The sequence below is a fragment of the Myotis lucifugus genome, unplaced genomic scaffold (assembly GCF_000147115.1).
Source record: "Myotis lucifugus unplaced genomic scaffold, Myoluc2.0 scaffold_602, whole genome shotgun sequence".
In the NCBI taxonomy this organism is placed as follows: Eukaryota; Metazoa; Chordata; class Mammalia; order Chiroptera; family Vespertilionidae; genus Myotis; species Myotis lucifugus.
The window spans coordinates 211,736-224,190 of record NW_005871650.1 but is presented as its reverse complement, the minus strand read 5'-3'; positions in this window follow the sequence as shown (position 1 = coordinate 224,190).

Genomic DNA, 12,455 nt, shown 5'->3' with positions numbered 1-12,455 from the left:
GCATACTTATGACTCATTCTTTAAAGAAAAGAACCCTTTAGCTTCTTTTGTTGTGCTTATTGATTTACAAGAAATGTAGGAGAAAAAAAATTAAATATCCACTTTCTTTTACCCCAAAACATTTTCCTGAATATCCTTATAGGCTCATTAACAACTTTTCATTCCATTCGTCTTACCTTTTGTCCTCGTTACTTTCTTCATGTATCATTAGATAACGTGCTTCTGTAGTGAAACATGATCAGGATTCTGAGCTGCTCTTCATATAAAGAAAAGAAAAGGAAAAAACATACAAAACAAAACCTCAGTCACATTAGAAAGAACATATTTATAACCTCATATATGTTATTGAAAAACTGTTACTGTTCAGGGGATTACACACATAATTCTGTCAGTCTAACATTTATAAAACAGATGAGTATATTTTAATGTCTGTTTTAAACAAATATGATACAGCATGCATTTGCAATATGTTGGATAGCATTCTGCAACAGAGAACATAGCAAGTTACAAATTACATGTCAAAAACTGAATTGTGTTAAGAATATAGAAAGCCGAGCTCACTGGAGGTAAAAGAGCAAAGTCGTTATGCCCTGTGGTTTTGCTCTTAACTGTCAAGACCCAATAATATTATCTTCAGAGGTAAAAAGTTAAAAATTATTTTGGAAAATGCAGCAGTACTTTTTTATGCCATATATCACTTTCTATTTTGTTGTATAGCTATTTATATGCATAATTTAGCTCCCTTTCCGGGGAGAGCCTAGGTTTGGAATCATTACAAAAATTTAACAAAGTGTGCATTTTTTAAAGAAGACCATCTTCTCCAGCGTTGTTTGCCTAAATACATTGTCAGTAAATACTTGATGTCTTGAGAGCAGGTTTTGAATTCTTTCTCTTTTCCTTACATATTTAGTCACGTGGCACTACTTCACCCTGCTGAGTCTTGATGTCCTCAACTATAAAAGTGTACTGCTTTGCAGTAATATAGGGTAATAACTCTTTTCTCAAGGGAAATGGGTGATCAGCAAGCAATCAATAATAGAGATAAATATAGATGAGCCTATGATGTCAAATAAAAGCAAATAATAAATTAACAGGTTAAAGTAAGTTCATGTGTGCTCACTATACTTTCTGAGGCCTAATGGGTTATACACAGACCAAAAAAGGAAATTATGAGGCAGACTAAAAAGAAATTTTAGATTATGAGATGAGCACTGAAATTTTCACCTTGACACATCATAGATATACTAGTATTGATAAAGTGCTCTCTAATAAGTTTGGAATAACTAACTAGAAATTATAAACAAATGTATCACCAACCAATGTTTCCAATAAGAATGGAAAAACAAATTAGCTGAAGGTATAATTTTGGAGTGTAGTGAGAATCAGTCTCCCACAAAAGAGCATTTAAGGGGTGAATTGGAGCAATAAACCTTCATTATCAACTAATAATGTGTGCTTAAGACGCTGTTGGATATTGGAGATGATTGGGCAAAGTACTATCAGTTATTCTTGGAATAGGTTCAGATGGGGAATAGGTCCGACAGAAATCCCATGTCAAGACTTTATTTCACCGAGGGTTTATGTCTTTCTTTTATGGAATCATGTGTTAATTAGAAGACAAGGCTACTTTGACTTGAAATCATACAACAAATCCTTTTTCTCCCTTCTGAGAAAGACAAATACCATATGATTTCACTTATCGGTGGAATCCAAAACATAAAATACATGCATAAACAAAACATAACAGAGATGGACTCATAAATACAGAGAATAAACTGGTGAAGGTTGATGGGATAGATGAAATAGATGAAGGGGATTAGGGACTACAAACTTTCAGGGATAAAGTAAGGCATGAGAACGTAATGAACAGCAGAGAGAATAGGGTCAATGATACTGTAATTACTTTGTATGGTGTCAAAAGGTAACTAAACTTATCATGGTGATCACTTTGCAATCTATGTAAATATTAAATGGCTAGGCTGTACACCTGAAGATAATATAATATTGTAAGTCACTTATACTTTAGTAAGTTTTAAAAAGCAACTTACTTCCCCTGGTAGACTACTTAAGGAATCTGAGCTCTGAAAACATTTGCTACTTGTGGAGAGCATGGAGAATGAAGAATGCTGCTCAACAAATGTTAAATGGTAGTAATGTTTATGATCGTCTTTCCTCCCTAGTCTTCCACATCTGCCCTTGTGCTGCTCGGTTTAACTTTATGCACCATCCTGAAAACTAATGATTCCTCAAGGTTAAGGTTTTTCAATGCATATAAAGTCATGAATATTAGTTTTTTATGTTATAGGTTCCTGGTCTATAATGATTTATAGTTTAAGCATTTTCCTTTACTTAATAACAAGGAAGGTTAAAGGATCTCCATTTCTTGTCAATACCTTATCAAAATTATAATGAACAACAATCACAGCATATCAAAGATTAGGAGCACGATATTGGTGATTCTGAAGGTTTACTTGAAACATAAGTGAAGTGTATTGATAATTGATAATCTTCTATGGAATGTTATAAAGTGTCCATAATTCTTAATTAAAAGACCAGGTCACCTAGCACAGGCTAAGCATCTGTGCTCAATTAATTAAGTTGTCTTCTTAGGAAAATAGTTTGAGAAATTTTAGTCTTATTAACTGGACTTTTAAACTCTTATTTGTGAAAGAGAAGAATCATTGCAGACGTGTGTTCATTCATGACCTCTTTATAGTCTTACAATGAACTGTGAGGCAGATATGTATTTTCCCCCTAAGGACAGAGAAACTGTATCTCATAACTGTCAAATAAAATGCTCAAGATAATGAAGCTAATAGGGACAGAACTATGATACACATTTTGCCTTTGGGTCCCAAAACTCTCTTTCTCCATGACAACACATTGTAAACTCAAGTGCTCTTTATGACCAAATAAAATATTTTTTTATGATTTACAAACCTAAATTTATGGCTAGTTTATAGTGGTGCAAAATTTCATTGATTAGCTTAACTATGTGTTTTAGAACTGTGGGTTCTGCAATGAAGACTTTAGGAAAACAGGGAAAAGAATTTAATATCCCAAACTGACCAATTACCTCCTAAATAAATAACAGCATTTTTTTTTTCATTTTTGCTTTGAATTTGAAGGCATTAAAAAACCCTAAGTTTGGAATCTTGAAAATTAAAACCAAATTAATTTTAATTTGCCACTTACTAGCTTAGTGACCTAAAATAAATCACTCAACTTCTTTCATAATCAGGTGTGTTTTACTTGTAAGTTGAGCTTAATAAAGATACTATAAATTGCCATATGGACTAGATGAAGAGTGAATGTGAAGTTACCATCACACTGCCTGACTCCTAGTAAATATTCAATAAATGGCAGGTTTTACTATTTTTATTGCTGTTACCATCTTGACATTATACCCTGCATAGCTGCAGTGAACAGGTTAAGAGTTCACTTGGTTTATTGTTTGTAGATAATAGAGTTTGCTGTCCATTTAGAGTTTCCTGTTCATTAAACTTCAGTAGCCAATTTCTTTCTCAAAACTTTGTTATTTCCACCTTTTCTCCCAAGACCCAGGAATTGGGCTCGTATTAAAAATATGTTCATGTAAAATGAAGTGTCCTTTATTAATAATAATATGCCTTGTTAACCCTAAGGAAGTACGTAATATTAATTAAAAGTTAACAGTGGGTAACAAGTGTTCACACCACAGTGATTTGGGGAAGTAATACAGACTCAGCCCAGCCATTTGAGAGTTGATATGGCTATTATGCCAACTCTTGAATCTTCCTGCTGTGTTACAGGAACTCCTAGCAGTCACTAATCCTGTCAACCCTCCAAAATAAAATATTAAAGCTATATTCTCCATAGCTGCCCCCAAATTATGCTCCAGCCTTCAGCCTTCCAGCACTGACGTTGGAAACTCTCCACTACCTTTTCTGGAGACCTTAGTAATTAATCTCTGGAAGTCCGTCCCCTCTTTTTTTATTGAATTCTCTCCTATTTTGCTCTGAAATTTTCTTATTGTTTATTAAGGTAGGTAGTAGCCATTAAAGAATTTCTACTTTTCCTTTTATTATTCTAAGGTAGGATTTTCTAATGTACAGAGTTCTATTTCTACATTTTTCTTGAAGTTCCCATGCTTAAGCAAAATTTAATGCTTACTTTTCACATTGCTCCATAAAGAATTAAAAGTTTTGAAAGGTCATGAGATATGTATATATGTGAATATATTTAAATTATAATAATCATAAATTTAGATATAAATATATATGCACACATATGTCAGAGGGATACAAATATGTATGTATATACATATATATTTCTGTTTTAGATTTACTCAAATTTATTCAAACTTAAAACTTCTTTTTTATGTCAAATTAATTATTATATCATTGACTACCCTTCCTATTTCAAAGATTACATATTATTTTGTATCATCCCTAATGTTCTCTTCCCTATTAGAGAACCAGCTTCTCTCACTTCATATACACAGATGTAGCTACACCATGTATAGCAAATAAACAGGGCATTTTCTAAATTTTCAGATTAGTTTACACATTTTATGTTTCATCAATTTAGTGAAGGACTCCTCTGCTTAAAATTTACCTGGGAGGCCCAGCCGGTGTAGCTCAGTGGTTGAGCATCAACCAAAGAACCAAGAGGCCGCTGGTTGGATTCTAGGTCAGGGCACATGCTGGGGTTGCAGTCTCAAACCCTTGTGGGGGGCGAGCAGAAGGCAGAAGATTGATGAAGTTTCTCTTTCATCGACATTTCTATCTCTCTATCCCTCTCCCTTCCTCTCTCTGTAAAAAGTCAATTTAAAAACATATTTTTAAAAAAATTATCTGGGATTTGTTATCTAAAAGACTGTCTGGTTTTGTTCTGTTTTGTTTGTGAAGTATTTATTTATTTGTTTGTTTGTTTGTTTATCTTTTGCTTTGGACCTCTTTGACAGTCTTGTTTAGCCTAAGGCCTCTTTCTTGGAATAATGTCTTTAAATATTTCTCAGAAAAAAATGTTTAAAATAACAAATGTTTTGAAATAAATGTTTTAAATAACATAACAAAGGAAATCAATTATAATGAAATGTATTTAGAAATTAGAAGCATACTGTGATATTGTGATTTATAATAAGTATATATTTGGCTTTCATCCCTGTTTCTGCTACAGAACTCTTAATATCTTTGACATTTTTGAAATAATGAGAGAAACAAAGTTGTCTCTTGCTATGTTAATGAGGTGACTTTTGGACCACCTAAGGATGGGGGCTGGTTGCCAGAAGAAACAACCATATGATTAGAAGGCTGGCACTTTCAGTCCAGAACCCTACTCCTCAACCTCTGGGGAGGAAAGAGGGCATACCGGTTCACTAAATTACCAATGGCCAATGTTTTAATAAATTGTAGCTTTGTAATGAAGCCGCCATAAAAACGAAAAAAGACACAGTTTGGAGCGCATCTGAGTGAGTGAACACAGGGAGCTATCATACGCATCCAGGTTAAAATATTAAATAACATTTTTATTGGGAGATTTAATAATTGTTATAATTTTAAAATAACTAACAGAATATACCCAGCCAGTGTTGCTCAGTTGTTGAGCTTTGACTCATTCCCCAAGAGGTCGAAGGTTCTATTCTTGGTCAGGGCACATGCCCATGGTGTTTCAGGCTCAATCCCCAGCAGGGGGTGTGCAGTAAGCAGCCAATCAATATTGATGTCTCTCTCTTATTGATGTTTCTATCTCTTCCTCTTCCTCTCTCTCTAAAATCAATAAAGCATATTTTTAAAAATAAAAATAATAATTGTGAGAATAAACAGTATTTGGAAATAGTTGTAATTACTATAATGGGGCATATAAGATATCTGTGAGTTATTCTAGTAAAAAAGTTACAGACATCACTAATATTACCATAATTTATTGCCTGACATATATAATTGAAGAAAATGTAAATTTCAGTGGGAAAAATTTATAATTTTTCTTATCTAAATGTATGGACTTCTAGAATTTTCTCTGTTATCTGTGGTTACCTGGCTTAGTACTCCAACCTTCATAGAAAAGTTTTTATTGTTATGTTTGCATGAAAGCTTTAAGGAGGTCCTTTTTCTTATTATTGAAGCAAACTTATAGTTCTCTTGAGCTATGTTGACATTTGGTGTAGCACTAGTTTATTGTTTGTAATTTTTTAATAGAAATGTCCATGATTGAATTACCTGCAGCAGTCTCATTTCCTCATGTTAATTTACTATGGACAACATTAAATGTCCTCAAATTGCAGTTTACTACTAAATAGTGGTAGGCTAAAGTGAATCTGATGATATATCTTTCCATTTTACAGATATAAAAAGGCATAAATTAATGCCTAATTATCATATTTATATCCCATTTATATGTGTTCATTTCTAGCTTTATGCAGGTTGACTGCAATTATGTAACTTTATAACCATCACAGAATGCAATTGTCTTTCTTTTTTTCAGCAATTGAGAAGAATGATGTACTAATTGTTCTTGCTTTTATAAAATTTAGAGTTTTATTTAAGTTTAGTGGACAAAAAAATTAAACATTAGTTGATAGATCAAAGTTAATGCTTCAGAAAGAACATCAATAGCCTATATTTCAATATGGTATAGAATAAAAACTTTTAATGTTATTCATGTAATTAGTTAAACTTCATCTTTTAAGTCATAACCATATATATTAAATTACAACTCAATAAATCTAGAACCTGAAAGTTTACACACACAATATTACAATACTTTAAAGAAACTTTGTAATATATGTTTATATTTACTTCATTGACTTTAGCTTCTTATAATATACTACCTGGAAAGTAGGATCACATAACATTTTTAAAGACCCACATTAAAGAAAACTAATTTTTACAAAGTCACAATGAAGAATATGGAGCCATTCTAGGTCCACAAACACTGTACTCATTGTTAGCATTTTTCTTCAAACAGAACTGAGTGTGAAATAAGATTATCACATTTTCTTTGTATTTTCCCCTTTATGCTTTCCAGTTTTAGATGAATAGTAAATTAAAAACAACAGAAGTGCATATTCACCAATGTAAATACACTAAGTAAATACAAAAAATAACTGAGATGATAGAATAGGCAAATATATATATATACCTTTGGCAAGATTTGCCCCAAGATTTTTACCACAGAACTAATTGGCCATAAAAGATAAAAGAATACAAAATTTAAAACAGACATTAAAAGGAACAAAATGAAATATACAATGAACAAAATTAAAAAGACTTTTTTTGTAAAAAATGAAAATACATTGTCTTCAAAGTCTTTTATGCATAGTATTACATATTTTTTTGGCTTGTTGATTTGTCTCCTCACTTGGCATCATACTTTTTCTCTTTTGTCTAAATGTCATTGTAAATAGCGAAATGAATTTCCAATGAAAAAAACAATAATTAAATGTTCTCAAAGACTGTTGTCTCTTTTATATTTGGCATAGCTTGGTAAACTTTTGGGTTCAATGGGTGGGAGGGATAATTGTGCTCACTGATGGATTTGAAAAAACTGGTAAGTTATTTTCTAGTATACTATGCAATCTGGTAATATTTATACAATACAAAAATGGGAGTAGTGTGAGAACTTTGTCAGTGCAGAAATAAAAGCAAACTGACAACTAACTTAAAGACATTAAGCATGCTGTAGCTGATTGATTCGTCAATTGATAAATTTAACCAAACTGCCAACTAGTTCTTTTATATTTTATGGCAAAATTTATTTTATGGCCAATTAGTTGTGTGGCAAAAATGTTTGTAGTAAAATGTTTGCAGCAAAGATTTTATAACAAAACTACTAAACATGGCCTAGTTAGCATACGATTCACATGAAATATTTGCTAGCAATTTCATAGTGGTTTGTCTTCATAAAGTAATTTTACATAAGTGTATATAAAGAGAGGCAAAAATTGATGTCATCAGTATATTAGGCATTATATTTTATATCAACCTTATCAAGGTGCTTTCTGACCAAATTTTGTCAGACAGTACTGGGACCAAATGATATGTGAACTTATTTTTTCCCCATGTAAATGCAAACAGTTTTGGACACTATTTATTGATGGAGATTAAATAGTACATACTAGATTATTAAATGTATTACTAGATCTGAAGGCTTTGTTCATCTGTTTTAGTAAAGATACCAGGAGATCAGCTGTGTTTGGGACTATATCTTGTTTAAGTGGCACTATTCTATTAGAAGTAGTCTACCATTAACTGCCATGATATTCTGTGTGTTAGAAGCCCTGAAGAAACGAAGGCCTTGCCCTGGCCGGTTTGGCTCAGTGGATAGAGCATTGGCCCACAAACTGAAGAATCCGAGGTTTGATTCCAGTCTAGGGCACATGACCGGGTTATGGGCTTGATACACAGTGGGGGGCTTGCAGTAGGCAGTCAATCAATGATTCTCTCACATCATTGTTGGTTCTATCTCTCTCTCCCTCTTCCTCTCTGAAATCAATAAAAATATATTTTTTAAAAAAGGAAACGAAGGTCTTATGACACAGCTATTGGAATTTCTGCTTGCAGGTGTCTCTTGGTTGTCACTCCACTTTGGGAACTGGCTCAACTTTAGTCATAATCCCTTCCCAGGGCAACCTACATCCAAAGGCTTATTAACATGACAAGCGAAAAGTTTGGCTTTCTTGCTTCAATTTGTGCAAGTCTGAGGGACAGTTCATGCTCCAGATGTCTGTGGAGTTGTCTGAACATCCCTTTAGGATTGCAAAGAGGCTCAATTTCTTCTTTTGCTCAAGCTAGCCTTTCCACCCTCATTTCTGCAAATGTTAATCCTAAAACTACTCCATAAAATCCTTCTTATGTAGTTACCCTATGCATGGTGAAATTAAGAAGTTGAAATAAAAGTTCTGGTGAGAAAGAATCGACACATTCAAGTATTGTTGAAGGGATAGGATCTTCTTTGAAGGACTTAATCTTTCCAAACTTGGGTAATGTTTTTGAGGACCCAAAAGCATTGGGTTATCAGTGCTGACATCATTAAAATGTTTACTATAAAACCAAGTTCCCTTTCTTTGAGACTATGATTACCAATAACTCTTCTGACTTCATTATTTTCCCAAATAGACTTATTTTTAAGGAGAGACTTTATGAAGCACTAATTTTCTAAGCAGTAATCATTGTAATTACAAACTAATAAATTGCCTTCTAGTTATTTATAGTTTCCCTATGAACTTGGTTAATTATAGTAAGAATTATTACATTCACAAACACTATTTTCTTACTATGTGCCATGAACTTACTAAGTTCCAGGTGCTTTACATGTGGCATTTTAGTTACTCCTCACAAATATTCTCAAAAAAAACAAAGAAGATATAATGCTCCCTATTTGCAAATAACCTTGATAAAGATTCAGTGATTTTTCTGAAGGACACACAACTAAGAAACAATCTCAGATCTTAAACCCAGGTCCATAATTTACCCAAATCCACACAAAGAACTAATCTTAATATAAATGCAACCTTGTTGAACTTCTCTGTAGACAAAACAAATAAATTAACTAGCAACACAAACACCAGAATGTTTCTGGCAACAACTTTAAAATGCATATGTACTTATTTTTAGGTAGGATTAACTTTTATCTTTACATCAAAGACAGCACATTAAATCTCTGTGAACTGGAGGTGTATTTATCTGATCTGATGAACTGAGAATAGCTAAAATAGTTCTTTAAACACAATTTATTTTTGTATTGAATGTGCCCTCTATTACTTGTTTTAGTAGCCTTTAAAAGGGAAGAAAGAGGCATGAATAAAATAATTAATACTACTAACAACATTTGCCAGTGTAATTTAAACACTTAACATCTATGAGGCAATATTCTTAGCATTTTAATGTGTTGACCCAATTAATACTCACAACAAACCTACCAGATATTTAGTGTTATTATACTCACTTCACATGGAGATGTTAACAGCTTCACTAATGTTTACAAAGCTATTGTATGGAAAAGATTGGGTCAACTCAAAAATTAGAACATCTAACATAGATAAGGTGGGAAATGGAAAGATGCGAGGACCTGAAAATAGCATTTTCTAAATAAGCTTCCCAATCCAATCTTTCTCACATACATACCCTTCTACTTGTTTATCTTTTCACTAGTCTAATCTCTAGACTTCAGGTGAACACATATAACTGGAATGAAAGATATCTGTGTGTTGTGATTTAAGCACTCTAAAAAGTCAGGTACATTCAAGGCATTTTTCTACTGATTTAATTTGACTATCAAAATTACTTTTTTAGCTTAAGGTATTATAAGTAGATAATATCTCTTAAATATTTAAAGGACAGCAAACCTGATTGACATGGGATGCAATCATGTCCAAAACATTGTGTGCTACATATGCACCAACGATTAGTACATCATTATGATTCATTCCCTGATTTAAGGTCTTACAGTCTAGAAAGAGTGCTGCTCAAAACAAATCATAGAATTTTTAGAGTAGATAAGCAGATTTAGGCATGCAAAAAGGAAAATAGAGACTTAGAGTGAGCCATTACATTTACATCTCAAAATAGATATTGGCATTTAGTGTGGTAAGTACTATGATGAATCTAAATGCAGAGTACTAGAAATTCCCTTAAAGGAGACTTCTATCATAGCTTAGGAGAGAGTAAGTTTTATGATAGAGAAATTAACTGGTGAAATTTTACAGGATTGGTAAACTAAGCAAGAGTGGGCTATACAAAAAGAGAAAAGATAATATGAGGAAAACTGGGTGACAATAGTTGGTGAGTTCAAAAACCTACAAATGAGTAAGTATTCTTGGAGCTTGAAGTTTGCATGTCATGTACATGTATGTTACCTGTACAATATTTGTTTTTCTGCTTGTTTTTTTATGTGGATTTGAAATTGTTATCATGGTTTACAATCTCCTTCACAGATTTCCTTGAAGCTAGAGGTGACCATGTACTCAGTTCTGGACAAAATAGAAGTATATTAGATAAAACTTCCAGTAGAGCTAAAATTTTTATGGCAAAAAGGGACATACATGTTCAGCTATCCTGTACCTTTTGTACATGACCAATTCCTCTTCTTTTCTGCTGGAAAGTTAAAAGAGATTCCTGAAAATGTATTATTCATATTTTGACTTTGAGGATGAAAGCCACATGGTGTGAGAACATAAGAAGAACCTGAGCACTCAATGACTTTTTTGCTGTGTTAGTGTACTGTGAGGGCACTATTGTTAAAGGCAGTTAGACAGGCATGGGCAGAGCAATGATGATGGGCCACATATGGAAACTCACCAGGGTAGAAATCCCTGGATGATTAGCAAGGAGCAAAACTGGGAAAACAAGAACCTTGCCCCTAGGGTAACCTTCCCTCCCCTAACATGTCACTGGTCATGCAGTTTGGACACCTTGACTTTTCATATCACTAGTCAAATGATTTGACCCCCTCGGCCCCTACCTCTGACCTTTTCCTCCCTAAATATAACATCTAGGCCTCAGTTGTATTTCAGCTCCAGGCCTAGAAAAGCAGCAAAACCAGGTAAGTGATGCCATGGCTGACATCAGGACCAGCTGCATTGACTAATGACCCCCTGACCTGGCACCAACCAATTAGTGGAGACCATGACCTTGAAAGAGCACATCTGGAAGGCTGATGAACATTTTATTGAGACCCTCCACTAAAGCCTCCCCTAAGGTTTCCACCTATAAGAGAGAGAGAAATATGCTCAGGAAGAAGGACCATGGTGGGCTCTCCCGCAGGGGAGCACACCTACACCATTCTCTTTCCTCTTTCTTCCCTCTAAGGGACCTCAGGAAACTTGCAACCAGAGGAGCAATGAGCATTTACAGCTCATCCTTGGCTAACCCCCTGAACCTGTCTCCAAGGCCCCATTTTCTCTGACTTCCCAGTGAGCCACAGCAGGCAGCCCAGGCACTCCTGTTACTTTTTCTATGACCTCCCTGTTTCACTGTCCTAAGTATATTTTTGCAATAAATTTGTGTTTGCTTTGCTGTACTTTGTCTCTTGATTGAAATCTTTCTTCAAGAAGACAAGAACCAAGGTCTTGTCATCTCCTTGGTAACAGTATGGTTTATGAATAACTTGAGCAATCAAACCAAAGATACAATAAAGATTGAGGATGGCATTAACACCAATATTACTGACAGATGGGAGATGATTTTATCTGAATATGGGAGCCAGAATTCACTAACTAAATCTTACAATTAGGCAAACCTACTCACCAAGTCACAAGCAATGTTGGACTAATCCAAATCAGATGGCAACAGAATATATTGAGCCCAGTAGTATCAAGGAGCTAAAAACCTATTTTGGAGACATTGGCATAAGGCTGTTGGGTAAAATCATAAGAGTACATGATTTCATCTAGGAAGAGTATGCAGCACAGAACATAAATAGTACATAAGAAAGAGATCAGAAAATGAGAATAAGAGAAACTGCTAAAGAGATAA